This window comes from Sarcophilus harrisii, chromosome 3 (genome assembly GCF_902635505.1).
Source record: "Sarcophilus harrisii chromosome 3, mSarHar1.11, whole genome shotgun sequence".
NCBI lineage: Eukaryota > Metazoa > Chordata > Mammalia > Dasyuromorphia > Dasyuridae > Sarcophilus > Sarcophilus harrisii.
Window position 1 is genome coordinate 148,394,508 of NC_045428.1, and position 26,938 is coordinate 148,421,445.

At 35.2% G+C, this 26,938-nt stretch overlaps 1 protein-coding gene and 1 long non-coding RNA gene across 3 annotated transcripts in view; one reads left to right on the forward strand and one right to left on the reverse strand.

The window, feature by feature from the left end:
* Positions 1 to 26,938, forward strand: part of CLYBL (citrate lyase beta like) — a 347,744-nt gene that overhangs the window by 259,039 nt on the left and 61,767 nt on the right. The gene's annotated exons all lie outside the window — the stretch shown is intronic.
* LOC116422273 overlaps positions 23,298 to 26,938 on the reverse strand; it is a 139,556-nt gene continuing 135,915 nt past the window's right edge. The window contains exon 4 of the long non-coding RNA XR_004232843.1: positions 23,298 to 23,554. This is a non-coding gene — a long non-coding RNA (uncharacterized LOC116422273). The remainder of the gene's footprint in view (positions 23,555 to 26,938) is intronic.

A 26,938-nucleotide genomic window follows, 5' to 3' on the forward strand; every position in this document is an offset into this window, starting at 1 on the left:
GTGAGTCAATTCTCTATATATTTTAGAAATGAGGACTTTATCAGAACCCTTGAATGTAAAATTTTTTTCTCAGTTTATTGCTTCACTTCTTGTCTGCATTAGTTTTGTTTGTACAAAAACTTTTTAACTTCATATAAACAAAATTGTGCATTTTGCATTCTGTAATGTACTCTAGTTCTTCTTTGGCCAGAAATTCCTTCCTTCTCCACAGATCTGAGAGGAAGACTATCCTTCTTCTTCTAACTTGCTTATAATCTTACTCTTTATGTCTAAATCATGAACCAATTTCCACTTTATCTTGGATAGGGTGTTAGGTGTGGGTCAATGTCTAGTTTCTGCCATACTAATTTCTAATTTTCCCAGCAATTTTTGTCAAATAATGAGTTTTTATCACAGAAGCTGAAGTCTTTGGATTTATCAAACACTAAGTTACTATAGTCATTAACTATTGTGTCTTTGTGAATCTAACCTATTCCACTGATCAGCTACTCTATTTTTTAGCCAGTATCCAAATGGTTTTGATGACTACTGCTTTATAATATAGTTTAGGTGTGGTACAGCTAGATCACCTTCATTTGCATTTTTAAAAATTAATTCCCTTGAAATCCTTGATTTTTTGTTCTTCCAGATGAACTTTGTTGTTATTTTTCCTAGCTCTGTAAAATAATTGCTTGGTCCTGCTTCTATTTTTTCTTTTTTTTTTAATTAAAGCTTTTTATTTTCAAAACATTTGCATGGATAATTTTTCAATATTGACCCTTGCAAAACCTTGTGTTCCAGTTTTCCCTCTTCCCCCCCACCCTGCCCCTAGATGGCAAGTAATCCAGTATATGTTAAAAATGGTAAAAATATGTGTTAAATCCAATATATGTACACATATTTATATAATTATCTTTCTGCACAAGAAAAATCAGATCAAAAAGGAAAAAATGAGAAAGAAAACAAAATGTAGGCAAACAACAACAACAAAAAATGAAAATGCTATATTGTGATCCCTACTCAGTTCCCACACTTCTCTCTCTGGGTGTAGATGGCTCTTTTCATCATAAGATCGTTGGAACTGCACTGAATCATCTCAATGTTGAAAAAGCCATGTCCATCAAAACTGCTCATCTTATACTCTTGTAGCTGTGTACAATGATCTCCTGATTCTGCTCATCTCACTTAGCATCAGTTCATGTAAGTCTCTCCAGGCCTCTCTGAAATCATCCTGCTGATTGTTTCTTATAGAACAATAATATTCCATAGCATTCATAAACCATTACTTATTCAGCCATTCTCCAGTTGATGGGCATCCACTCAATTTCCAGTTTCTAGCCATTACCAAAAGGGCTGCCATAAACATTTTTGCACATGTGGGTCCTTTTCCCTCCTTTAAGATCTCTTTGGGCTATATGCTGGCCCTGCTTCTCTTGCCAGGCAAAAGCCTATAGTAGAACTAACTGATATTAATGTTTACCAAAATAAGCACTCCTTGGCATTTTTTCATACATGCTTTACACTACAAGATATTTCTATCAATTATTCAAAATTTGGTAGGAGTTGTCATGGGTCAATGTCATCTGGATGCCAGAGAGGAAAGATTGTTGACTGAAAGATCAGAAAAGGTTTCTTATCGGAGGTGGCATGTAACTGGAATTTTTTTAAGAGATAAAAATTCGATAAAAAGGAGAAACATTTCAGGAATGGGGGAAATGTGAGCAAGAACACAGAGGAAATGAGGAGCAGCACATCTAAAGGAAGAGAACAGAGGAAAAAACAGGAGAGAAATTTAGCTTGAATGTAGACTCAATCAATTATTAAATGCCTACTATGTGTCAAGCACTGGCCTATTATCTGTGCATACAAATACAAGAAAATTAAGCAATCCTTACTCAAGGAGCTTGGATACTAATATAAAACTAGGCCAAAAAGTCAGGGTGATGACAGATTATGAAAGACTTTAAATGCCTAACAGAACAGCTAAAACTGTAGTTCGTATATAATAAGGAGCTAAAGATTTTTTTGAGTAGAATAGCAGGACTGAGTCTCTAAATACAAAAAAATATTCTATATAGAGTAATTAAAGAAGAGACTAGGGAGAATATGAGATGATTTATTGCTTACCAGTATTGAAATAGTCCAGGTAGACAATAATGAAGTCCTTAATCATGGTAGTAGGTGTAAAAGTGGATTAGAAGGGACAAATACAAATGGTTTCAAATCACCAGGAATTAATAATTGATTAGATATGAAGTAAATAGAAGTAAAAAGGAGTCAAAATTTTTGATACAGGAGACTAAGTAAATGGTGCTATTATAAACAGAAATAGTGAAATTGTTTGGGTGGAAAATAATAATTTCAATGTTAGAAATATTTAGTTTAAAGAATATCTTGAGAGATACCTCCTTGAAAGTAAGCAAAGATGAAACCTAGAGCTCAGAAGAGAGAGATTAGAATTATAGAGATACAAATATGAGAATTATCTACATAGCTGAAGCTTTGGGGAAAAATGAAATTCCAAGGAAAAAGTATATAGAAAAAAAAGGTCATGAAGAGAAACCACATGAAGAAATTATGATATTATAGAACTAGGAAGAAAACCAAGAGAATGAAGTATCTCCAAAGTATGTATGTATGTATATATATATATATATATATATATATATATATATGCTGTAGGATGAAGTAGTCAACTATGTCAAAAATAACTAAAAGTAATAGGAAGATAAGGACAGAACAAAAGGCTATTTGATCTAGCAATTCAGAAATTATTAGTGGCCTTTGGAAGATATTTCATTAGAATGGTGATGTTAGGAATAGTCATACCACAAGGGATTGGTGATATCAAATATAGGCAACATTTTCAATTATATTAGCAGTGAAGGGGAGAAAAGAGATGGGATACTACCTGAGTAAACTTAAATGGTCAAGAAAAGAATGTGTTCAGTTTGGTAACGACTGACTATATCTGTACAAATGTGAAGGAGCTTGTAAGAAGAGAAAAACTGAAAATACATGAAAGAAGGTAACTGCTAGAGAAATATTCTAGAGAAGGTGACAGGGAATGTACCTTAGTGAGGAAAAAAGATACCATTTATTATTACTAGTGGAAAAAAAGATCATGTATGAGAATATTGAAAAGTTTTGAGAAATGAAGAAGAGAGACTTGATGAAATTAGGATCATCTTGAGTCTATCTGCCAGACAACTAGTATTTATTAAGTGCTTACAGCATGCCAGGAATTTTGCTGAGCCCTAAAGATACAAAGCAAGCAAAAAAAAGTCCCCCCTCAAAGGAGTTTTTCACAAACTTCACCAAAGATAGGAAATGCTTCTTTTCTTTGGACTCAGCACAAGCTATCTTCCATGATTGCAACAAATAAGCATATGTCTCGCACAATGGGATGCTTTATTTTCTACACTTCTCAGTTGTGTGACTATAAATATATGGTTTTCTGGATTAAAATCATCTTTGAAAGTCTACCTAATCCTCTCATGTTTTTTAAAGACAACTTCAATCATATGTATGGATCATTTACCTAAGATGAAAAAAAAAATGTGCTATGACTTGATAAACTGCTGATATCTCATTAATTACCTTATTTTTTGGAGGGGAGGGAATTAAAAGTACCATATGCAATATTTTTCATTTTTTCATACTTTCTTTTCTTTGAAGTATCTTGAAAATTAATCCCTGAATGACTTTTTTTCATGGATTTCTTCTGTATATATTCCAGCCACTGTTCCTGACTTTATCTTTTTGAGTGCTATTACCACTTCCTTACAGAAAATATGATATTACTGAGGTAAAGTCAAATATGGCAGTTCCATTCTTATTACTGAGAAAAACAGATTGTTCTAAAAAGTCTGGCAGATTAGTTCCATTTTAGCTATTTTTTTATTCTAGTTTGTTATCTATTTGGTTTCATTGACAGATGTTCTAAGAGTAACCTGGTGTGGTTGGTTGAGTTAAGTGTGGAAGTCTCTTACTTGTTTCTCCCTATTTTTCCAACTGATATTGAAGTCTTTTTCATAATATTTTCCAAGTAAGTTTACACTCTGGATTAATGTTGCTCTTAAGTGTTATGCTCTTCTGTTCAGCAAAAAAAGCTTAAAGTGTTTTTTTTTTTGCTGACTCAGTTTCTGAGCTTTCTCAGTCTCCACACATTGGAGACATTATTTGGCATTAGTTAAACTTAATCAAATGTCTTTACTTTTGTCCATTTTCCTTATTTTGGTGTCAATTTGTTTAAACTCATAGCAACTCTATGGCTGTAGAAAGCAACAAATAGGTGAATAACAAGCTGAATCAGTACCATAGAAAAGGACAATCTGACCTACCTATTATGGCAGAACAGATCAAGGTGTAACTGTTATTGCCACATCCAGCTTCTTTTTTTCATTGTTATACTTCTAATTTTTTATTGACTTTGAACTTTGCTTTGCCTTGTTTCTGACTTGTCATATAGACAACTGATTCTGGAATCCCATTTGTTTAATCCTATTGTTGCCTTATCTGTTAAGGCTATGGTCGGTTTCATTTATTCTTTCTTTATTTTTGGTAATGTCAGAGTTTAATGTTGATCAGCTGAGCCATTATCACTACTTAATAGTCCTTTTCTTCCTCTTTTATCCCATTGAATTAACCGTCAACAAAAATTTATTAATGTTTACTATGTTTCAAGTTCCACTGTAGAAATTGGAGATACAATTTCAGGAATAAAATAGTCCCTACCCTCTTAGAATTTATAAGCTATCTAAGAGTGACAACATGATCTATTTATATACAAGGTGATTTTGGAGGGAAGACTCTAGCCATTGGGGGATCAGGAAAGGCTTCACATCAAAGGTTGCATTTAACTCAGCCTTGAAGGAAACTAAAGATTTGAGAAGGTAGGGTTCAATAGGGAGAGAATTTTAGATTTAGGGGACAGTCAATGCAAAAGCAGTATCAGAAACAGCAAGATGGCAGTTTGATCAGATTGCAATGTTATTCTAGAAGAGAAGCAATGTGTTAATAAGCCTAGATAAGTAGGCTGGGGTTACTTTTCCCTTGGAGCCCACATGGTACTTTCAAAAATCCCTTTCCTAAAGTTAAATAGCACAGATTGATAGTATTCAGAATCACTTTCTGGGTTCATATTATTTTCCAGTAGTATTTAGCACCTTTGGAGCTTCAGAGAAATCAGATGGAGGTATAGGGAATTAACAAGAGCAGTTAGCAAGGAAGCAGTGACAGAAGATCAAGAAGAATTAAGGACTCAGTGTGGTGGCAAGTTGATCAATAGAATGGCTAACCATTGTAAACAGATTTGATAAGGAAGTAGGTAAAGTCAGAATAGCAGTGATAGGCTAGAAGCATTAAAAAGGACAGAGATGATTTTGCTGGGGGTGCTGAAGGAACATATGTTGAAAGAGGAACCGTTTTGAGTGAGGAAAAACCTCTAAAACACAAATATGTTGCTGAGTAGCTAAAGCAGTTTGAAGATGGAGGAAGTCATCAAGATCTCAGAAGTGGAGGACTTGTCAGGGACCAGCATATTAGAATAGCCACCAATATAGATATTAAAGTTCATGAAATTTATCCCAGGGGATTGAAGTGTTGAAGAATCAGGTGTTGACATTTTTGAGAAATGTAGGCTTTTATGCTGGTTTTTATGGCCAATAGATAATTATCATAAAGATAGTGAGAGAACAATATAATTTGAGGCCATAAATGAAACTGGATAAGAGGATGTTTAATCCTCATCCCTCATCAAAGAGCAGTAGTCTGAAAAGGACATTGAGGAAAGGGAATTATGATAATCTGAAAGTCTAGAAGAGCAAATGGAGTGGGCTAGTGTTTGAAAAAACATTTTTCTTTGTAAAAAAAAAAAGGAGATGTCCTCAAAGAAAAACCAATTCATACTGGAAGGAACCCTGGATTGAAGAATTGGCCCTAAGGATACAGTGAAAGGGTGAGGAGAAGAACAAACATGGATGAACTGAAGAGAAAGAGATTAAGAGAGATATATAAGAATTAGAGCAAGTAATGGGTAAAGGGGGAAGGGATTTGTATGGGTTTCAGTGAAAGAGAATTTCCATTAAGATAAAAAGTTCAGTCTAGTCAACCAAGATTTGTTAGGATCTTACTGTGTGTCTAGGACTGTATTAAGCACTGAGAAAATAAATACTAAAAGTGGGGGGAAAGCAATCCCTTTCCTCTAGAAACTTACATTTTAATGGGGAAAAATAATTAATAAAATGAAGCTGATGAGAGTGGGGTGAGGAAAAGGAACAGTCATGGAGACAAGGTAATGAAGTCTGAAGAATCAGAAGCAGCCAGTGCTGCTGAAAAGAATGGCAAAAGAATAAAGGATATTAGCCTGGTCCCTTCCTCACAATGGAGATTCTGGGAGAAACTCACCAATTGGAGAAGAGAACCACAGGAGAGGAAAGATAATTCAGGGTGAGAAGACCATAAGCAATGAAGGAACTTCCCGGATGGGAGGGCAGCTGACGACTCATTGCAAAATATACAGAGTCAAAAGCAGAGCCAGAAAAAGAATGAAAGAAGAAAATGTTTTATAGTATAATAGAAGCAATACTCCCATTAATGAAGTGTTTTCCTATTTTAAAATGTTAAAATATTATTTAAAAATTAAAATGTTATTCAGAGTTAGCCCTGAAACTCTTAAAGCAAAATAGGAACCACAAACATGTCACTATCAGATTATTTAAACTTGGTCAGTACCAGTCTGACTTGACAGAGTTTGGGTTGGGTGATTTTTTAAATCACAGATTTAAAGTTTTAAATAAACTTACCACCTGTGGGGTTATATATGCCTTTCCAATTTTCTGTGAAAAGTGCAAAGACTGAGTGTGTTCCATACTAGCATATTGATCCCCTTGTTTTATTTCTCCATCCTAGAACTTTGCCCCATAATCTGGTTTGGATAGAAGTGGAATGGAGGTAATATGCTTATCCCTCAAGGGAAAGAATAAGCACCTGGCACCATTGGATGGGGATGTCTCTTAACTAACAGTAGCTCTCCTCTGTGGCCCCATCAATGGTCTCCAAAGGAGCTCCTCAGCCAGAAACATAGTCTCAAGGATGGAGCGTGCATGCAAAGCTAGGAAAAATCCCCAGCCTGTCACAGGACCCCATACATGGGCCATCACCCCTCCAGCCAAAAGAAACTGGACAGGACAACCCCTTGGAGCCTGTCAGTGTTCTTCATTAATCAGCCAGAGGGGCAGCTACCGAATGACTCCAGGCACTCACTTCTACCCCCCACTAACTGCTTCTACCCACTCTTAGTTTTTGCCACCTGGGGAGCAGCAAACTAGGACCAGGAAATCAAAGCCTGGGGCTTCTGCATGGTCGTGCAAAGCATTGCCATTAGGCAAGCTTCTGAAATATTTATGTATACACAATACCAGAATTGGCTTCCGTGACTCTTCTTTCCTTGCTGGCTCCCCTGTCTCCCTCGCTAGAGGCCATAGCATGCAAGGAATTCTTTATTTTACCAATAAAAGCCTGGATAGTGTTTCAAGGGTGCTGTTCAATGCCTCCTAAGAAACAGTTCACACATGACTTACCTATTCTCCAGGTGTTAGGAAGGAGGGGAATAAAGAAGGAAATCTGACTTAACAGAACAACCCCAAAGATAATTGTTTCTCATCCAAGAATATGAAGCAATCTTGTCGTCATATTTTTAGAAGGATGCATCTGGGAGTACCACCATGTTCTTCCTTTAAAGACAGAGACAAAAACAAAGTTATATTTGAATTCCAACCCAGGTAAAAGTCAAAACAAGTCCTCTGAGGGGAATCCCACATTGTTCCATCCCAGGACAGTCCAGATAAATACAGCATATGTTCATTTTGATAGTAGGACTTGTTATCACAAAGCTTCATGTTTCCTTATAATCCATTTCTTTTACAAGCAAGGGTGATGGTATTATTCTATCTTAGGAATTCTTTTTATACTTACAAAGAAAAAACTGTGCAAATATACAAAGACTAGGCATTGTGGTCAACAGGTTTCAGCCAGTGTACGTGTCTTTCAAACTGCATTTGTGAGGGGTCAGGTAAGGATGAATACTCCGCTGCCAATGACTTGGCCTAGGAGAGTAACAGATGGCCCTTCAGACACAGCTCTGTTCTCCCCTCCCTCAACTCAAGGCTTTGGTCTACCCATTTCCTCATCAATCACATTGGAATTATTTTAAAATACTTGACCATGGTATAATTTTCCTAATTACAAATTATTTGGGCGTATCTTGAAGCTAATTAAAAGGGAAATGTCCTGTTTTGTAAAAAGCAGCATTTTCAATTTTTAAAATCAAGATGTTCCCAGTAGGGAGCAGGGTCATATCCTTGCCAGTGTTAGCTGTTGCTCTCGTGCATTCCAGATTGAAAATCTCAGAGGAAGAAATACCAAGGAGTGTGACATGAGTGTGTTTGTGTGTGCATGTGTGTGCACTTGTGTGATCTTGTGTTCATGTGTATTGCTCAGGGGAAGAGTTCCCCTGAAAGGCAAATAGAAATCCACATAAACATCTATAACACTCAAAGTTGGGAGTGTTGCGTGGATGGAAAAAACCGCTTTTCCCTTTGCTATTTTCTTGCTAGCAGCTAGTTATTAGTTATTTCACAACAAACACGACAAACTGGGAGGGCTGCAGAGGTGCCAGGCACCATCACGGTGTCCAAAAATTGGCTTTGTACATATGCTAAATTAGAGATTGGCTGGCAGAGGCAGTTCACAAATCCTGTGTTGGCAGTGCTCGCCTCGTGAAGGAAAAAGACAGGGCAGCAAGCCCACGGGACCTGCTTAGTTACTAGCAGTCCTGCAACATGTTCCATACAGCAGTCCCAAAATGAGATCCGCAACCCACTTTAAAAACAAACCCCTTATGCCGGGTCCAATTCTAGTGACGCAGTCGCCATTTCTCTTGCAGAGAAATGTTTCTCACAGAGGATCCCATCTAGTCCCTCTCCAGGATTAGAATATTACTCCACTCAAGGAATTGGGGGCTCACATGGACCAAAAGCTTTCTCTTTCTGTAACTGAGAAATAAGCAAACTGTCTTTATAGTTCTGATCCTCTTATTAAAGAATTAACACAGGGAAGAAACATGTTAGACAGCAGGAGCAGATCTTTCTATGCCAAAAGAATTCACCATCTGGGTCCTTTTCTCTCGATGCATTTCAACCAGAAAACTCCTCTCTCATTTTATCAGGAATTAGTCCATGGATTTACTGTCCCAAGCAATGTAAATATGTTGGTTTATGGACAATGAAGGGCTTTATTTAAAACAGCTATTTTTCTGTCACTTTTCTTGGAGTCTGTATTAATTATATTTGAGAGGGAAAGGGGGAGAAGAGGCAACTACAGAATCTAAAAATTGGGAAGAGCCTTCGAGACCATCTAATCCAACTTGTCTGAATAGCACTCATAATAATTTCTTATCCTGAAGACTTTCAATGAAGGGAAACTCATTCCACTTCTTGATCAGCTCTGATTGTTGGCAAGTTTTTCCTCTCACTGGATCTAAATCTCTTAGAAATGTTCACCCATTGTTCCTAGTTTTGACATCTGGAGCCAAAGAGAAAGTCTTTCATATATTTGGAGAACATTCTGCCTCCCCATCACCTCTTGCCAAAGATTTCTCCAGTGAAACATCCCTAGTTACTTTAACTTTGTATGCTATGTTCTTCATTCATTTCACCATGGTAAGCTATTTCTTTTGGACTTGCTCCAACTCATCTGTGTCTTTCCTAAAATGCATTTCTCAGAGTTAAACAAAATACTCCAGATGTGGCCTGGTCAGGGAAGAGTATAAATAGAATTCTTACTTAGTTTTCTCTGCTCTTCTCTCATTGTAACCTTAGCCACGGTTTCATTCTTAGTTTTCCAACAATAGTACCTAGCACAGTACCTGGTACATATTTAAGGAATGAATTTGCCTCTTCTTAAGGCACTGTTTTGTCACACTGAGACATTTGGATGACACCGAAGGTAGAGCTCTGGGCCAGGAGTCAAGAAAACTTGGGTTCGAATTTGGTCTCAGATGCTAACAGCTAGGTGAGCTTGAGAAATTCATTTAATCTTTATTTATCCAACCTCACAGGGTTGTTGGAGGATCAAATGAGATAATATTTGTAAAAAAAAGTGCTTAGGATGGTGCCTGCCACATAGTAGGCACTATGTAAATGTTTATTCTCCTCCCCACTAAAACCCCTAGATCTGTGCTGTTGAGCCACATTTCTCCTTGTGCTTAGGAAATTCTTCTTTTTAAACATGTGTAAAATTTTATATTTACCCCTATTATGTTTCATCTTATTAAATGCTAGCCTGTTGAGTTCTTTTTTGATCCTTTACTCTATCATCTACTATGTCAACTATCTCTTGAAGCTTACTGTCATCTACAAACTTCACAAGTATAGCTACCACCTATTGCTAAATCCAAGTCATTGATAAAAAGATTGAACCACCCAGAAGCACTTGACTAGAAGAGTCTCTCTAAATTGATATCAACTTTTCTTTGGGTTTGGTCATGCTAGCAGTTTTAAATCTGCTTAACTCTACTATTAAGAGTCCACCTTTTTCCATCTTATCTATAAGCATAGAATGAGAAAGACTGTCAAACACTTGGGTAAAATCTCAGTATATTATGTTTATGGCATTCTCCTGATTAGTCAAATTACCTAAGGGAAAGGAAGAAAGGAAAGAAAGAAGGAAGCAAAGAAGGAAGGAGGGAAGAAAGGAAGGAAGGAAGGAGGGAAGGAAGGAGGGAAGGAAGGAGGGAGGGAAGGAAGGAAGGAAGGAAGGAAGGAAGGAAGGAAGGAAGGAAGGAAGGAAGGAAGGAAGGAAGGAAGAAAGGAAGGAAGAAATGTGGCCCGTTTGTCCTATTGACTAGTTCCTTTCTGGGGCCTCCATTTGAGGAATGGCCCCAGATCTGCCATACTTTATTCTCATCCCAATTGTGCTTCTGACTCTAAGGATTTCACCACCAGGCTCCTGATTATTGCCTGAACTCTTTCCTTTTATGTGTCATTTCTCTCCATTATAATATAATTTCCCTGAAAGCAGCAGAGACTTGTCTTTTTTTTTTTTTTTTTTTTTTTTTTTTCTATTTGTATCCCCAGTGCTTAGTTCAGTGCCTGGCATACATTAAGCTTTTAATAAAAGCTTTTTATCTACCTACCAGGTCGAGATTCAACCTGCCCTATGCTTTACGAAGTCAGGGAGACTTTTAGTAATTATTGCTTCCTTTTATGAATTCTCTCAGACTATTCCCATGTTCTAGAATTTTACTCAGAATAGAAGTCAAGATAAACAGTTTATAATTTGCAGACTTGGTAGAAGCTAGATGATTTCCAACCATCTCCCCTTTTATTTTGAGTAATCATTTTTTATTCTGTCATTTTTCAGTAGCATTTTCCTTGGAAGATGAAGCAGAGGCAAAAGTAGAATACTTCAGTCTCTTTTTTGCCATTCATTATCATGTTATTCATACTGAGTGACAGTTCAATGGACAGTGGGAATACTAACCTTTGCTAACCTTTGTCTGCCCTCTACCACAATCCCCATATGAGAGAGAAACAAAACCTTTATTGCAGATATTCATATTCACATAGAACCAATCCACACATTGGTCATATCCAAAAATCTGTATCCTTTTTCCGAGCAGCAGTTCTACACTTTCTTATCCCAATCATGGAAAGAAGAGAAGGAAAGAGAAGAGTAGGTAAGGGAAAGGGAAAGGGAAAGAAGGCAAGGGGAAAATCTTTGGCCATCCTTTTCATTCACTGCCAGACTCAGTTGAAGCTAAGCTTTAATGGTACTCAATTTTATGGAGCCAGGCTATGTTTTGCATTCATCCTTTTTTACCTGTCTTTATTTCCATTTTTACACATCTTTTTAAGAATGTGATTTTGTTCATGAATTTTCTGTATATCTACAATAACCTCCTTCCATCCCTCCATCCCTCCATCCCTCCCCCCCTTCTCTGTCTCTGTCTTTCTCTCTCTCTCTATCTCTCATCATCTAGATTAAGGGACTTGCCTGATGTCACATAGCTAATAAATGTCCAAGGCTGTATTTAAACTCAGGTCCTTCTGAGTCCAGGACCATTGTGCCACATAGCTGCCCCTTTATAAAATAGTCTCTCCAAATCAGAGAGTTTGTGTATTGGATCCCTTTTGGTAGACTGATGACACCTACAGACCTTTTCTCTTTTAAATGCATAAAATAAAATATACAGCAATCAAAAGGAAGTTAATTATATTGAAATAGTTTCAAAATATTTAAAAAGCATTTTTTTACTTAACTCCATGTTAAGAACCTCTTAAAAGAAAAAAACATCTTTTGCTTTCTCCATCCTTTCTACTTATGTCTTCAGAATTATTCATGAGCTTCCCATCTTCAAACCAATTTCCACTCAAAAATATTAATCATTTAATAAGCATTTATTCAGAATCTGCTATGTGTCAGACACTCTGCTAAACTGCTAAGGGAAAAGAAACACTCCCTGGCTTCAAGAAGCTTACAATCTATTAGGGAAAAACAACAAACAAAAGGAAGCTGAAAAGGTAGAAGATGGAAAAGCCCCTGAGCAAGGCCTAAATTCAGTACAATTCAAGGAGTGCCTCTGGTGGAAAATAAAAAGCTGGCTAATTTTTAGGAGGAATTCTTTGCTCCAAGAAGTGTAGCTACTGAAAAATGAAGAGATGACTGATCCTGCAGCCCTCTTTAAAAAGCCCTCTTTTACAAAAAGATTTTGGCAAGGATTCTTTGTTCTTTCCTCAGACCTTCCAATCAAAAGAGTAGACAGTACTGAGGTACTGATGAGATCTAAGTTTTAAAGCACATAAAATCTTGAAGGATGGCGAATTTCCTGATAATGACTTTTCCTGAGAGCACGGTGAAGTCTTATCTAAGGAGTTTTCGCCTGATGGAAAATGACTATTAGGTCACTGCATCTTATCTATCCTTTTTCTGAATGCTTTGAAAGGAGAGAAAACATTTTTATCTTATATTAATAATTTTTAATTATTAAATTAGGATTGATTTTTTGTATTTTTTCATTCAGAGACAAGCTCCTATAGGTCATTCAGTCAGTCACTCTGAAAGACACTGATAAATGAGATTGCCCAAATTCTTTGGGTATATGCTTTTTCCTTAAAAAATAAGTCTCTGTTCTTGGAACCTTCCATTAAAAGTTAGGGTGACCCAGCTTATGAAGGAAAAAATTAATCACGTGGTCTGCGTAGAGATGAATTCCCTTGTCCATATGGATAGAGGTAACTGAGTCTCATGATCAAGTCATGCATTCAGCAGGAAGAATTGAAGACTTTTAGCCCACCTCCTCATTAATATATTTACCTCCTTATTAATTGTTCACCAATAAAGGTTATTTTCACCTGTCAGGGCCACCAACTTTTCCAAAGGTATTTAGAGCATTTAGGGATTTCCATGGTGTTTGCCTTTGGTTACTAAGAAAGACCACTAACTCTCAATTTATCGATTATTTGCTAATCTAATTAATAAATTATTATTAATTACTCAGAAATTGTCTCTCAGGATTTTCTTTCATTATAGAAATATCCTTTTCTAAAATCTAAAATCTAAAATGTGTGCCAATAAAATCTGTATATTTGTAATACCCTTTCTCTACAATATCATGCTTTTGTATTTGGTTTGAGATCTGTTTCCTCAACTCTTCATCTAGTTCCTTCTTCTGTCTAGGTGGTCTGCAGTATAATTGTATTGCTCTGTTTCTACTTCTTTTTACCTTTACCCAAATTCTCACTAATAGGTTTCTCCACTGAGGCCATTCATACCTTCAACAAGTATTAATTATAAGCATATATATATGCAAAGCGTGGTCATTTCTTATGTGAGTATATATTCTCAATACATGATAGAATATTCTACCATCCCATTTTTAATCTATTCTATTCCTTCTGAGTAATGTGAATACAAGTTCAATAAGGAGAACTTAAATCCTATCCTACCAAATCCCACCAACAAAACCTGTAAGGCTAAATTTGATTCCTTCCATCAGTATCTCTTAATTTGCCCTCTTTGTTACCCATCCCTGATACATTTATATGTTATATACCTCTGAATCAATAGATTTTATCTGTAACTCATTTCTATATCAGAAGCAGACTTCAACTTCAAAGCCAGTTCTCTATCTACTCTGCTATGCAGTCTCCTTGTTGTTGTTAGTTTCCAACTCTTCATGACCCCATTTAGGGTTTATTAGCAAAGATATTGGAGTGATTTGCAATTTCCTTCCCAGCTCATTTTACATATGAGGAAACTCAGGCAAACAAGGTCAAATGACTTGCCTAGGGTCACACGATTAGTGTTTGAGATCAGATTTTAACTGATTGCAGGCTCAGCTCTCAGTCCACTAAGCTACTTAGCAGTCTCTATGCTTTTGATACATGATGACTTGTATGACCATAGAAAAATTACTTAATTTTTCTGAGAATGAGTCCATTCTAAGACTTATTCTAAGACTTACTAAGATAAAGAATAAGATGAGTGGAAGGAGTTCTTATCTCCTATTGGTTTTAGTTGAGAGAGACAGCACAAGATAAGAGTTCAATAAGTTCTGCTGTTTTGTTATAAAATTATCAAACAGAAGAATATTTATTCTGCAAGCTATAATTTATTGGCCTATTCTCCAAGGTCTGTCACAGTATATTTTTTAATAGTGATTTTTCCAATATATTCTTGGTTTTGAATTTCTAATATAGCATTAATCAATTTGCTGGCTAACAATTGGTAGCTGCCAAAACAATTTTAGCAGAAATGCTGGACTTGTGGATTTCTCTGTTAGATCTTTTTTTCTTAAAAAAAAAAAAAAAAGATATTTTATTGATTTTTTTACATTACTGTCACTACTCAGTGATTTCACTATTCCACCCTTCTGTCGAGGGGAGGGAAGCATGCCAAGGAAAGCTTTCAAAATAATAGCACTTTATAGTCTTTTTTGTTTGTTTCTATTTTCCATTTAAACTACTTAGACAACTTTGCATTTCTGAGCAACTTCTATTAATAAAGTGTTAAAAGCAGTTACACCTTATTGGTCTTGAATAGTCTTTAAATCCTTGTGGTTCTAACCCCATGGACCTGAGCCATTCCTTCAAACTAGTAAACTTGTGAAAGTACCCAGGCATTATGCCACATTCCAGGGGACACAGCGTTGAAAAATACATAGTCCTCCTCTTAAATCAGTTAGAAAACTATTTAGGAAGATAAGACCAAGTATAGAGGAAAAAAACTTTTTGCAATACACAATATAATTGCATAGGAGAGTTCAAAGTATTAAAAATTCCAAAGGACACATTTCTTCTGATACATGGGGACATAAAGATTTCACTAAGATAACAAGGAGAGGCTAAGTGACTTGTCCACAATCACACAGCTAATATGTAGCAGAACAAGATTTGATTTTTGATCTTCTTGGCTTTGAGACCAACTTTCTATCCTCTATATTTCCCTTTTAAAAATTTTTTTATGGATTTAATTTTTTTTCATAAAGATGATTACATATAAAACTGTAAATCTGTTATGTATATTTTCTATTTTAAATATACAATAAAGTTATCATGTAACTTTCTTTTTCCCCTTTTTCCTTCCCTCCTCACCTGTGCCCTAGAAATAAATGGCTACTATTAGCATTTATATTATATATTATATATATTACATACATATTATATATATAATGTTAGCCATATTATACAGATAGGTATATACATGTAAGATTATTCTGTGCATACTTCAGTTTATCAGTTTTTTTTTTCTGGATACAGATAGTATCTTTTTTCATATATCCTTTATAATTAATTTGTTTATTTATAATAGTCAAAATGACTTATTCGTTCAGTCATTCTTAAAACACTTATTGCTGTTGCTATTTATAGCATTCTCTTTGTTCTGCTCATTTTGCTCTTTGTTATTTCATGCAAATCTTTCCATGTTTTTATAGCACAGTAGTATTCCATCACAATCATATATCGCAACTATATTGCCTCTTAAAAGAAACAACAACCTAAAAGATAGCTGACATTTCTATAGCTCTCTAATTTGAACATAAGGTTTGATGTGCATTTTCTGTTTTGAACTTCCCTGGAGTCCTTTAAAGAGCTAAATTTTCTTGTAGATAGAGGAAACCAAGGTCGAGAGAGATTAAGTAGCTTACTGAGACCAGTCTAATTCAGATTTCTGCTGGATCCTAGTCATGAGCTTTTCTATATCATGATATGTATGTGTGCTTTGTTCTTTGTCCTGCCGATGGATTTCAGTGACTCTGGAAGGGAGTGAGGCTGACGACTTTGTACAATACTTCACTTAAATCCAATTCATCACAAGTCAAGATGTCACCCCATGATGTTATTGGTCCCCTTCAAAAATTAAGACAACAACAATTTGCAGTGTAGAATACATGAAAGAGAATAGTAGGAGATAAGACTGAAAAAATAAGTTTGGAGTCATATCATAAATCATTTGGCTCCAAGCTGAAGAGGTTAAACCTTGTTTGATAGGTAATAGGGAGTTTTCAAGGATTTTTAAGTAGGCTAGTAATATTGTGCATTAAGTGAATTAAGAAGATTGTTCAATCAGTATGTAAAATGGGTTATCAGTATGTAAAATGGGTTAGAAGGAGTGGGGGAAGGAATTAAATTTAAAAGAACCAATGGGAAGACTGCTATAGTGACTACAAGTCAAACAATGAAGTTCTGAATTCAGGTATTAGTTGAGAGAAATGGCCCCTTTTTTTCACTCTTAATATTTCATTACCCTTCAAAAACAGTATTATTCTATCTTCCCTGTAGCCTTACTGCTACTTTTCCCTTACGATCAAGGAAAACCGCATATTGAACTCTAAATAGAGCTGGGCTAGTGCTGTCAAACATGATGGAGGAACTGGGAAGTATTAGAGGAAAACGCTCACTTTCTTTTAGTTGTCTATCTGGGAAAATACTCTTCAAAAAGACAGAGCCTACTAACTATGGAACCCAGGACCATGACTGGTCTCAGTAACTAACCAATATTTCAATATTAACTGTGAGTTTGTTTAAGGACAAATTCTTTTATTCTTCTTAGTCATGAGGTGGGAGTAAAACTTTAATAAAGGCCCTATTTTGCTGAATAAAATGAACTGGTATAAATTGGAATTTTTGCTATTGCTGTCAAGTTTTGCCAGTGTATTAAAGAAAAAAAAAACCCCAAGTAATTCCATTTTAATGGAAAAGTTTATTAAATCTCATAAAAGTAGCATAAATGACTTTATTAAATAGTTCACATTTGTCCATTCTATTACTTATTAACTACGTGAAGGGAATATATGATTAAATAATTCCAAATTTGTCCCCAACTTTAGAATTATTGTCTTGCACAATTTTACATAATGGGCTACAATAGTCACACGATCCCATGCCAGAATGGTGAACCTAATTTCACCCCAGCTCTTGGGAGAGAACAGATTCAAGGGCATGTGGGCCTCAGCAGCATAGCCAGCAGGGGGAAACACAATGACCTTCTTAACACTCAGATAAAATTTTAACATTCCCCTCAATTTCCCACCCTCCCACCAAACATGGACCCCTATATATTATATCACACGGGGAAGAGCTGCTTCAGGACTTGTTAGAAGCAACTCCTACATACAGAAAGATATGGTGATTCTTCCTCTTAGGAATTGTAAGTTATTTCTTGGGCCAATGACATTGTTCCATGTGAGGATATAGAGGAATAAAAAATTTGCAAAGAAGGAAGCTTTCTTACTAACACTCTCATCTAGTTCAGGAAAGATTGAATTGTCTTGGATCATTGTCTTGCTAAGAAGAGCAGAGTCTATCATAGTTGATCAAAATCTATCATGTTGCTGTTACCATGTACAGTCTTGTCCTGGTTCTGCTCATTTCAATCAGCATCAGTTCATGTAAGTCTTTCCAGATTCTTCTGAAATCTGCTCTCTCATCATTTCTTCTAGTACAGTAGTACTATTACATATATATTCCACAATTTGTTCAGCAATCCCTCAGCTAATGGATGTTCCCTCAATTTCCAATTCTTTGCCACCACAGAAAAGAGCTACTTTAAATATTTTTGTACATGTAAATCTTTTCCTTTTTTATGATCCTTTTCCTTTTTCTGATCTCAGACTTACTAGTGATATTGCTAGATGAAAGGATATACACAGTTTGATTGCCATTTATGCACAGTTCCAAATTGCTTTCTAGAATGATTGGATTGGTTGGATATGATACTTCTCAATGGACCCTACAATACAACAGGCTTTTTGTTGGCTATATCATACTGTTAACTCATGTCAAGTTTGAAATCAGCTAAAAACTTCCAGTCTTTTGAATGAATGAATGAAAAAGAATTTAAGTGTCTCTTATGTGACAAACAGATCAGTCTTTACCCTTTAGGTCCTGACAACCCATAACTGGAAGAGGAAGCAGTTCAGAACTAAGATATAGAGGGAATAGCATTGGATTTACATGGAGCCTTACCTAGGGCAAGAAAAAGTGAACTCTCTCTAGTGAGGACCTAGGATCCCAAGTTGAGACTTTCACTTCAAGTGGGAGGTAGAAGCTAGAATGCAGGTGATGTGGTATAAGTATGTCCTGAGGCAGCATGGTAGATTTGTAACAGGGCAAGATAAGAGTATTTAAAACACCAGTCCTTTATACTTAACTACTTAGTCTACTACTTAACTACTTCTCAACTGTCCTATATTCCTCCAGCTAATTAGATCTTGTATAACAAGGCAACTTCTTAACACTTGGTTTTATTGGATTTCTTCTTAGTCAATTTATTGTTCTAACTTGTTGAAATCTTTTAAAATTCTTTTTTTGATGTTCCATATATTTATTATCCTTTTGAATTGTATATCATCTGGGGATCTAAAAAACATACCGTGTACATATTTTTAATCCATTTTTATTGATGCCTTTAAGAAATATCACAGTCAGTTGTGAATATACCTAATATTGAATTCTCCATTGTGACAAAGAAAATCAATTAAGCAAAAACCAAACCACCTTAAAACAGTATTCTTAATATTGTATTGTATAATACTTAATGCAGTAATGTATAATGATGAATGTATAATAATGAAATTCTGATCTTAAGGTCACTTTCTTTTCTCCTAAAAGGAGGAACATATTATATATATATCATCTAAACTATTGATAAACAAATTTTATTCTAAGTATAGAACCCTGAAGCACATTTCTGACAATCTCTTTCCACAACTTCATTTCAAAATTAATCAGTTTTTTTTGCCTTTTGCTTCCCAGAACCTAGCACAGTAACTAGAATTCAGCTATCAAGAACACCTTTAACTAGGATCTCAGGCATGATTTCACTCATTTTGATCCCCTGCTCCCTAACTCCCAACAACAGCTTCTGATTTTTGCTCCTATATCATTTATGTGGCTACAGGTAGAAAGAAAGTCTGCTTACATGGGAAAAGAAGCAGCCAGGGATTTTTTTTCCTACTATCAAAGTCCTGTCTTTAGCATGTCATTCATTGGCTCTCACTCTCCTTATCCAAATGGTCCAGTTGCTTCTTTCTTCACCATATCTGATAGATCTTAACCTCTTTCTTACCTTTTCCTCACCCAAATGATAGTCAACTTTCTCCCAGACTGCTGTGTTACGAGCTTTACCTGCCTTCTATTTCCTCATTTGTTAAAAATACTGAATCTAAATGTTGGCCTTTGAGTTAATATGAGCAAATGTTCCTCCTTCCTCTTCTTAGATAAATGAAGACTTGGGGCACATAAATTTGCATAGCAAACAAGCAGTCAATATGTCTGTTAGTTGTTGTTACAGAGAAGTCTCATTAGGTAAGTAGGGGTATATGTGAGGGGGAAGGAGTAAGAGACTTGAAAGTGATTTGTTGTAAAAAATAAAATATCAACAAAATGTTATTTAAAAAAAAGATATGGTGGCAAAATGGGAGTCTTTCAAAATGAGTATGATACTGGATATGAAATTAGAAAAGATTTAAGTTCAAATGTTGCTATATGACTGGGCAAATGACTTAACTTGTCTTGCCCCAGTTTCCTCAATCTATACAATGGGAGAGCTTCACACAAATGCCCCCAAGGTTCCTTCTACCTCTAAATCTATGATCCTATAATCCCTCTTTGTATTTCTCTTTAGATAAGTCCTGTTTGGCTCCGAAGAAAAGAACTAGTGAAAATAAGCAGAAAATGTAAAAGTCAATTTAATTATGATGTAAAGAAAAATCTCCTAACCATTAGAGTTGTCCCAATAGGGCCAAAAATAGGATAAATAACAAAAATAAAAATATTAGGGAAAAATACTGATTCAGAATATTTCTTGATTGTAATTCAAATCAAATTTCCTTGGACCTCCTTTACTCTTGGGTTAGGTTGTCAAGAGAATAGCCCAAGCTAGTCCTCTATACTCCAGGTCTCTCTAGGAATCAGCCTCATGATTGCAGATTACTTTAACTACTCCAGAGGTATATCATAAGTGAACCATGCATGATGACTTCCAATATAACCAAGTATACAGGTTAGTCTCTAAGGGAACTACATCACATGGGCACAGGCATTCAAGGGCATGGGCCAGGTGTGCTAGCATTCCTTAGGGGATCATTCCCTTTGGTTATGTGATATAGCTTATTTCACCTGGAAAATTTGAATGAGATATGTAACAAGATTGCATGCTGGGCAAATTTGTAGCAATGAAAATATAGTTCCAAGGTCACAGAATCAGATAATCTTAGAATTGACAAGGACCTCAGTGGCTATGTTGACAACTTATGCCTAACCAAAAATTCCTTTTACATATACCCAACTTTGGATCTGAAGATCTTCTTGAAGGAGGAGCTACCATTTCCCACAGCAATCCTTCCCCACACTGGGACAATTCTAATGGTTAGGAAATTTTTCTTTACATCCTGACTATATTGACTTCTTCATTTTCTGCTCATTATTCTTTTGGGGTTAAAGCAGAACACATCTAAATCTTTTTTTCACAGGAGAGCTCTTCAAATACTTAACAATAGCTTTTATATTTCTCTTAAGTCTTTTCTTCAAGATGAACTTTTCTCCAAGCTGAACTTGACGCAGAGGTGCCATGTTTTATGGTCTTTCCATTTCTCTGTCACAATCTTTTAGATATGCTCCAATTTATTCAAATTTTGCTTACTCTGTGAAAGAGTCTTTCTTGGATGAAGAAAGCAGAATTACTTTATAGTCATTTGGTGATTTAGCCTGAATTTGTCAATCTTCTTGAATTTCTGTCTGTCTCTTAAAGCACTGACTTAAAATAACAGCCTTGTAACTAGGAGAAAGAGAGAGAGAGAGAGAGAGAGAGAGAGAGAGAGAGAGAGAGAGAGAGAGAGAGAGATGAATACATGGACTTTACCTAAAGTGTGCTATGGTAGGTAGTAGATGACAGACAGACAGATAGATAGATAGATAGATGGATAGATAGATATGTATTGCCTAAAATATGCTGTATATAATAGACCATTATATACTGGACATTAAGAGGCAATATCCTATAGTGAAGAGTCTGGGACTTAGAGGCAAATGACCTGGGTTGAAATCCCAAGCTTTTATTGTCTAATCTTGGACAAATCACTGAACTTTTCTATATCCCAATTTCCTTGTTTAGAAAAGGAGAGGGTTGGACTATATGACTTCTACCATTCCTATCAGCAGTAGGTAGAAAAGGAGATACATCACTAGAACTAATCAGGAAGACCCGAGTCCAAATCTAGCCTCAGATCTTAGTATGTGCTTTGGACAAGTAACTTAATCCTATTTGCCTCAGTTTCCTCATCTGTAAAATGAGCTGGAGAAGGAAATGGCAAACTACTCTAGTATCTTTACCAGGAAACCCCTATATGGGATCACAAAGACTCAGACATGACTAAAATGACTGAACAACAACAACAATAATAATACTATCCCTTCTAGTTCTAAATATTTTATTTTATTTGATAAGAAATGCATAGCAGAACTATTCCATCTTCTTTTAGAGCATTAGATATCTCTTACTGAAACCTTGGGTAATATTTGCTTTTTGGACTGCCATATTATCCTGTAATCTCACATTAAACATGGAGTCCACTAAACCCCAAGCATTTTGCACAAGACTCTATATCTGTTACCCATCCCATACTTGTTAAGCTGACTTTTGAGCCCAAGGATAGAACTCTACCATCTTTTAAATAACATATTCTAACATTATGCTATAGTTTCTAGCTTCCACCCTTTTCCACAAACAATTGTTCTTTTTTCCCTAATGTCAAATTTTTATTATTTTATTCTGAACTTATAAAAGCTAGATAAAACGAGTATTTCATATATAGAGTGGAAGAGAAGAAGAAGATTGTTAAGGAGTCCACAAATCTTTCTTATGTAGATCTTGATTGTTTTTATCTATATCATAGATTCAACATGTAATTTTGAAGTTTTCCTCTTTGCCTGTGATTCCTCCTGATCTTTCTTCTATTCTCTACTATACATTAAAAGAAATCATAACAATTTAGAACTATGCCTAAAAAGCTATTCAATGATACAGATCCTTTTGACCCCCAAAATTCTACTACTAGATCTGTACATCAAAGAAGAGGGAAAGGATCCATGTGTCTAAATATATTTGAAGCAGCTTTTTTGTAGTATCAAAGAATTGGAAAATGAAGAGATGTCCATTAATTAGAAAGTAGCACATCAAGTTATGGTATGTGAATGTGATATAATACTATCATGCTGTAAGAAATAATGAAGGAGTTGGTTTAAGAAAAACATGGAAGGCTTATGTAAACTGATAAAAGTGAAGTAAACAGAATGAGAACAATTTATATAGTAAAAATATCGTAAAGACAAGCAACTTTGAAAGATTTAAACTCCTCTGTTCAATTCAAGGACCAACCACAATAGCAAAGGACATGTGATGAAACTTCCTGATAGCTGATGAACTCCAAGTATATATTTTGAAGGAGCATATTTTCTTCTCTTTTTTTCTTTATTCTTCCTTTAGATGTGGTTAATAGGAGAACTATTTTGCACAATTATATGTATTTGTAATGGATTTTGTTTTTCTTGCCTTTTCAATGGGGAAAGGAAGGGAAAGGGAGAGAATTTGAAACTGAAAATTAAAATTGAATTGTTAAAAATACTTACATTATGCCTTTTTCTTTCCTTGCTTTGTCTTTTTTTGGCAACCTTATTCTCTTCACCCTCCCTCCCCATCTCCCTCGCTGAGGAAAGAAAAGAAAAACCAATCCCTTATAACAAATATGCATAATAAAGCAAAATAGATTCCTGCATTGGCCATGTCCAAAAATGTATAGAACAATCACTCTTTTCCATTCCTTTCAAGTCTCTTTTGTTCTCCAAGATCTTTCAAAGAGAGCCTTCTCTTTTTTTTATCCAGTACTTCAAAATTTAGTTTGTATAGACTTGGTGACTTGAACTCATTGAAGGAAGTAGATGTAATCAGCTCTTTTTCTCATTTATCTTGGTTCTTGTGCACCATTTTTGCTTCAGATCCAAATAACATTTTCCTTAGAAAAGAAGATATAAGCAAAATAATAATTAAGTAGTTGAACCTCATCATCAACTATTATAATTTCCCCTTCTATTCTATTATCTGTTTTGTCCTTACTTTGATCTTCCTCTTGCTCCAAAACATTTTTATGTAAATAGTATTTTTTAATTACATGTAAAGATAGTTTTCAACATTTATTTTTTATAAGATTTTAAGTTCTAAATTTTTCTCCCTTCCTTCTCCTCCTCCCCTGCCCAAGATGGCAAGCAATGTGATATAAGTTAAATGTGCAATTATGTTAAACATACTTCCCCATATTAAACATGCTGTGAAAGAAACAAATCAAAAATTTAAAAACAGTGGAAATAGTATGCTTCAATCTTCATTCAGATTCCATCAGTTCTTTCTCTGGATGTAGATAACATTTTCCATTGTGAGTCTTTTGGAATTGTCTTGAATCTTTGTATTGCTGAGAAGAGCTAAGTCTATCATGGCTGATCATTGTTTAATGTTACTATTACTGTGTATAGTGTTTTCCTGGTTCTGCTTACTTTATTCAGCATCAGTTCATATAAGTCTTTTCAGATCAAAAACATTTTTTAAAAATCATTTTTATTGCCAAGTTCATGTGTTGTCTACCCATTAGAATATACCACATAAAATGTGTATCCAGAAGGTCCCCAAAATGTGAGGTGAATTTTGGGTTTTAATTGAAATTGATCTATAAGGGAAGAATGTGAAATTGGATGATTTCCTACAGAAGGAAGTCTTGGGCAAAAAGAGAAACCAAGTATAAGAGTGAATAAAAGGAGAACACTGCTTATCAGCCCTTGCCAATCAAGCCATCCCTCAAACTCTTAAGAAAACAGGCACACTTATACACTATTGGTGGAGCTATGAATTGATCCATTCATTCTGAAAAGCAGTTTGAAACTAAAACATCACTAAACTGTGTATACTTTCAGCTTCAGTGATGCAACTACTAGAACTATACTCGCAAAAATATCAAAGAAAAAGGGAAAGGACATATACATACAGAAATATTTATAGCATATTTTTATTGTGGCAGAGGCCTGGAAAATAAGTGAGTGAGTATTCACTCATCACCTGGGAATGGCTAAACAAATTAAAGCACATGAATGTAATGGAATACAGTAGTGCTATGATAAATGACAAAAGCAAAAGCAATGCTTTCAGAGAAACATGAGAAACTAATTCTGAAAGAAATGAGCAGTACAAGAAGAATAATTTTTATAATAGCAACATTGTAAAGACAAGCAACTTTGAAAGACTGAAGAAATCTGATCTGGGCACTGACCAATTATGATTTCAGAAGACTGATGATTCTATCCATGACAGAGAAGTAATGACTTCAAGAGGCAGGATGAGACATATATTTTTGAACATAGACAGTGAGGGAATTTGTTTTGCTATAATGGCTTTGATTTTCTTTTCCTTTTTTTCCCTGATGGGGTCAGAGAAGATATGAAAAAAAAAATAAAGGCTTGTTCATTTTTAAAATTAATTATTTTTTAAATTAAATTTTCTAATTTAAATTCACTTCCTTCCTGTTATTTTTTTATTTAAATCTTGTTTTGATTTCAATTTTACATTCTGGCCTTTCCTCCATAATGTCCCCACTTATTAAGAAAGCAAGAAATAATATAATCCAATATACAAATATACTCATACAAAATTTATTTCTGTATTAGTCATATTCTGGAGGAAGGCAAGAAAAAATAAAGGAAAAAATATGCTTTGTTTTGCTGTCTGAGCCCATCACTTCACTATCTAGAGATGGGTAGCATTTGTAATAGATTATTGTATTGATCAGAGTAGCTGTCTTTCATAATTCATTATTATTACAATATTGCTGTTACTGTATACAGTGCTCTCCTCACTTCAATTTGCATCAGCTTATATGTCTTCCCAGGTTTTTCTGAAACCATTGCCTTCATCATTATTCCAGCTCAGTAGTATTCCATAACATTCATATACCTCATTTAGCCATTCCTTAATTGATAGATATCCCCTCAGGTCCTAATTCTTTACCATCACAAAAAGAGCTGCCCATTATAAATATTTTTGTGCATATGGGCTCTTTTCCTCTTCCTTTGATCTCCTTGCCTCCTCTCCTTTTGAACGAAGGCACTGTGACTGAGTGAAAGGCAGATAAGTAGACTTGGGTAAGATGTTCCATACTTGCTGCTATAAATTAGCTTACATAGATTTAGTCAAGATTCAGTAGTGTAATTTATAGTCTGTTCAAGGATCGGTCAGTGTGATTGATCCAGTGAATGCTTAGCTTCAGGTGCAATAGGTAGGTCATTGTGTTGTCATGAAAATCTGTGTGTAGATGATTATGAAATTGAAAACTACTGAAAAATAATGCCCAGTCAGAATTTCTTATCAGTTGAACTGTTTGGCAAAGAGAATGTGCTCAAGATTATTATGGTCAGTGTGAATAATGAAGGGGTATTATGCTCCCTTGAGGTGGTATCTCCAAGCCTCCAAGGTAGTTTTTCCTGCAAGTAACTCCTTCCAAATTATATAGTTGTTGTTTAGTTGTTTTTCTTTTTCTTTTTCTGTATCACTTAACTTTCAGAAATACCTACAGAGTTGGGATATTGGCAGAAGTAGTGTGGCCTTGGAAATCCTGGAAATGTCCATTTTTTGTGATGAGCCATTGTTCTACATATCAAGATAAAAACTGAAGTAAACTAGTCTTTAGGTTATTAACCTTGCTTTCTTTCTCTATTACACACTAGAAAGCTTTAGGGTATTTCAGGAGATTAATGAGAAGTGTCTCAGGGTAAAGTTAAGTTATAAAACAATAAATGAACTCGATGCAAAAGAATGAATATCTTTCATGAAAACTGAGATCTCCCTTAATAGTTAGGTATGAATTTTATATGAATCCATATAGACCCCAAGAGGACTTATTATGAGTCCCAGAAACCCCTTAAACTAGCGTTTCTCTAGTATGGCAATTAACTGATGCTTGACATGGGCAGTTCAGGATAATGCATCATGATGGTCAGAATCTGAGATAGAGCTTATCAAGATAAACCATCAACTCTAAAACAATAAACTTTTAAAAGCCCTAAATTTATGATCCTTTAATGATCTTAATGGTGGCCACTTCATTCCTTTGCAGAGGTAGAAGGTCCACAGGTCAGGAGTATTTTATGTATTTTAAGGCTTTTTTTTTAATATATTGATTGTGTTCACTTTTCTTTTCCTCTCTTCTTCCTCTCTTTGTTAAAAAAATATAACATGGGAGACTGGGCTGGGGTTGAGGGAGAGGATAATATACGAAATTTTAGTGATATAAGAACAAAAGATTAATAGATAGATATAGATATAAATATAGATATGACAGTGGAGGCACTAGCCAAAT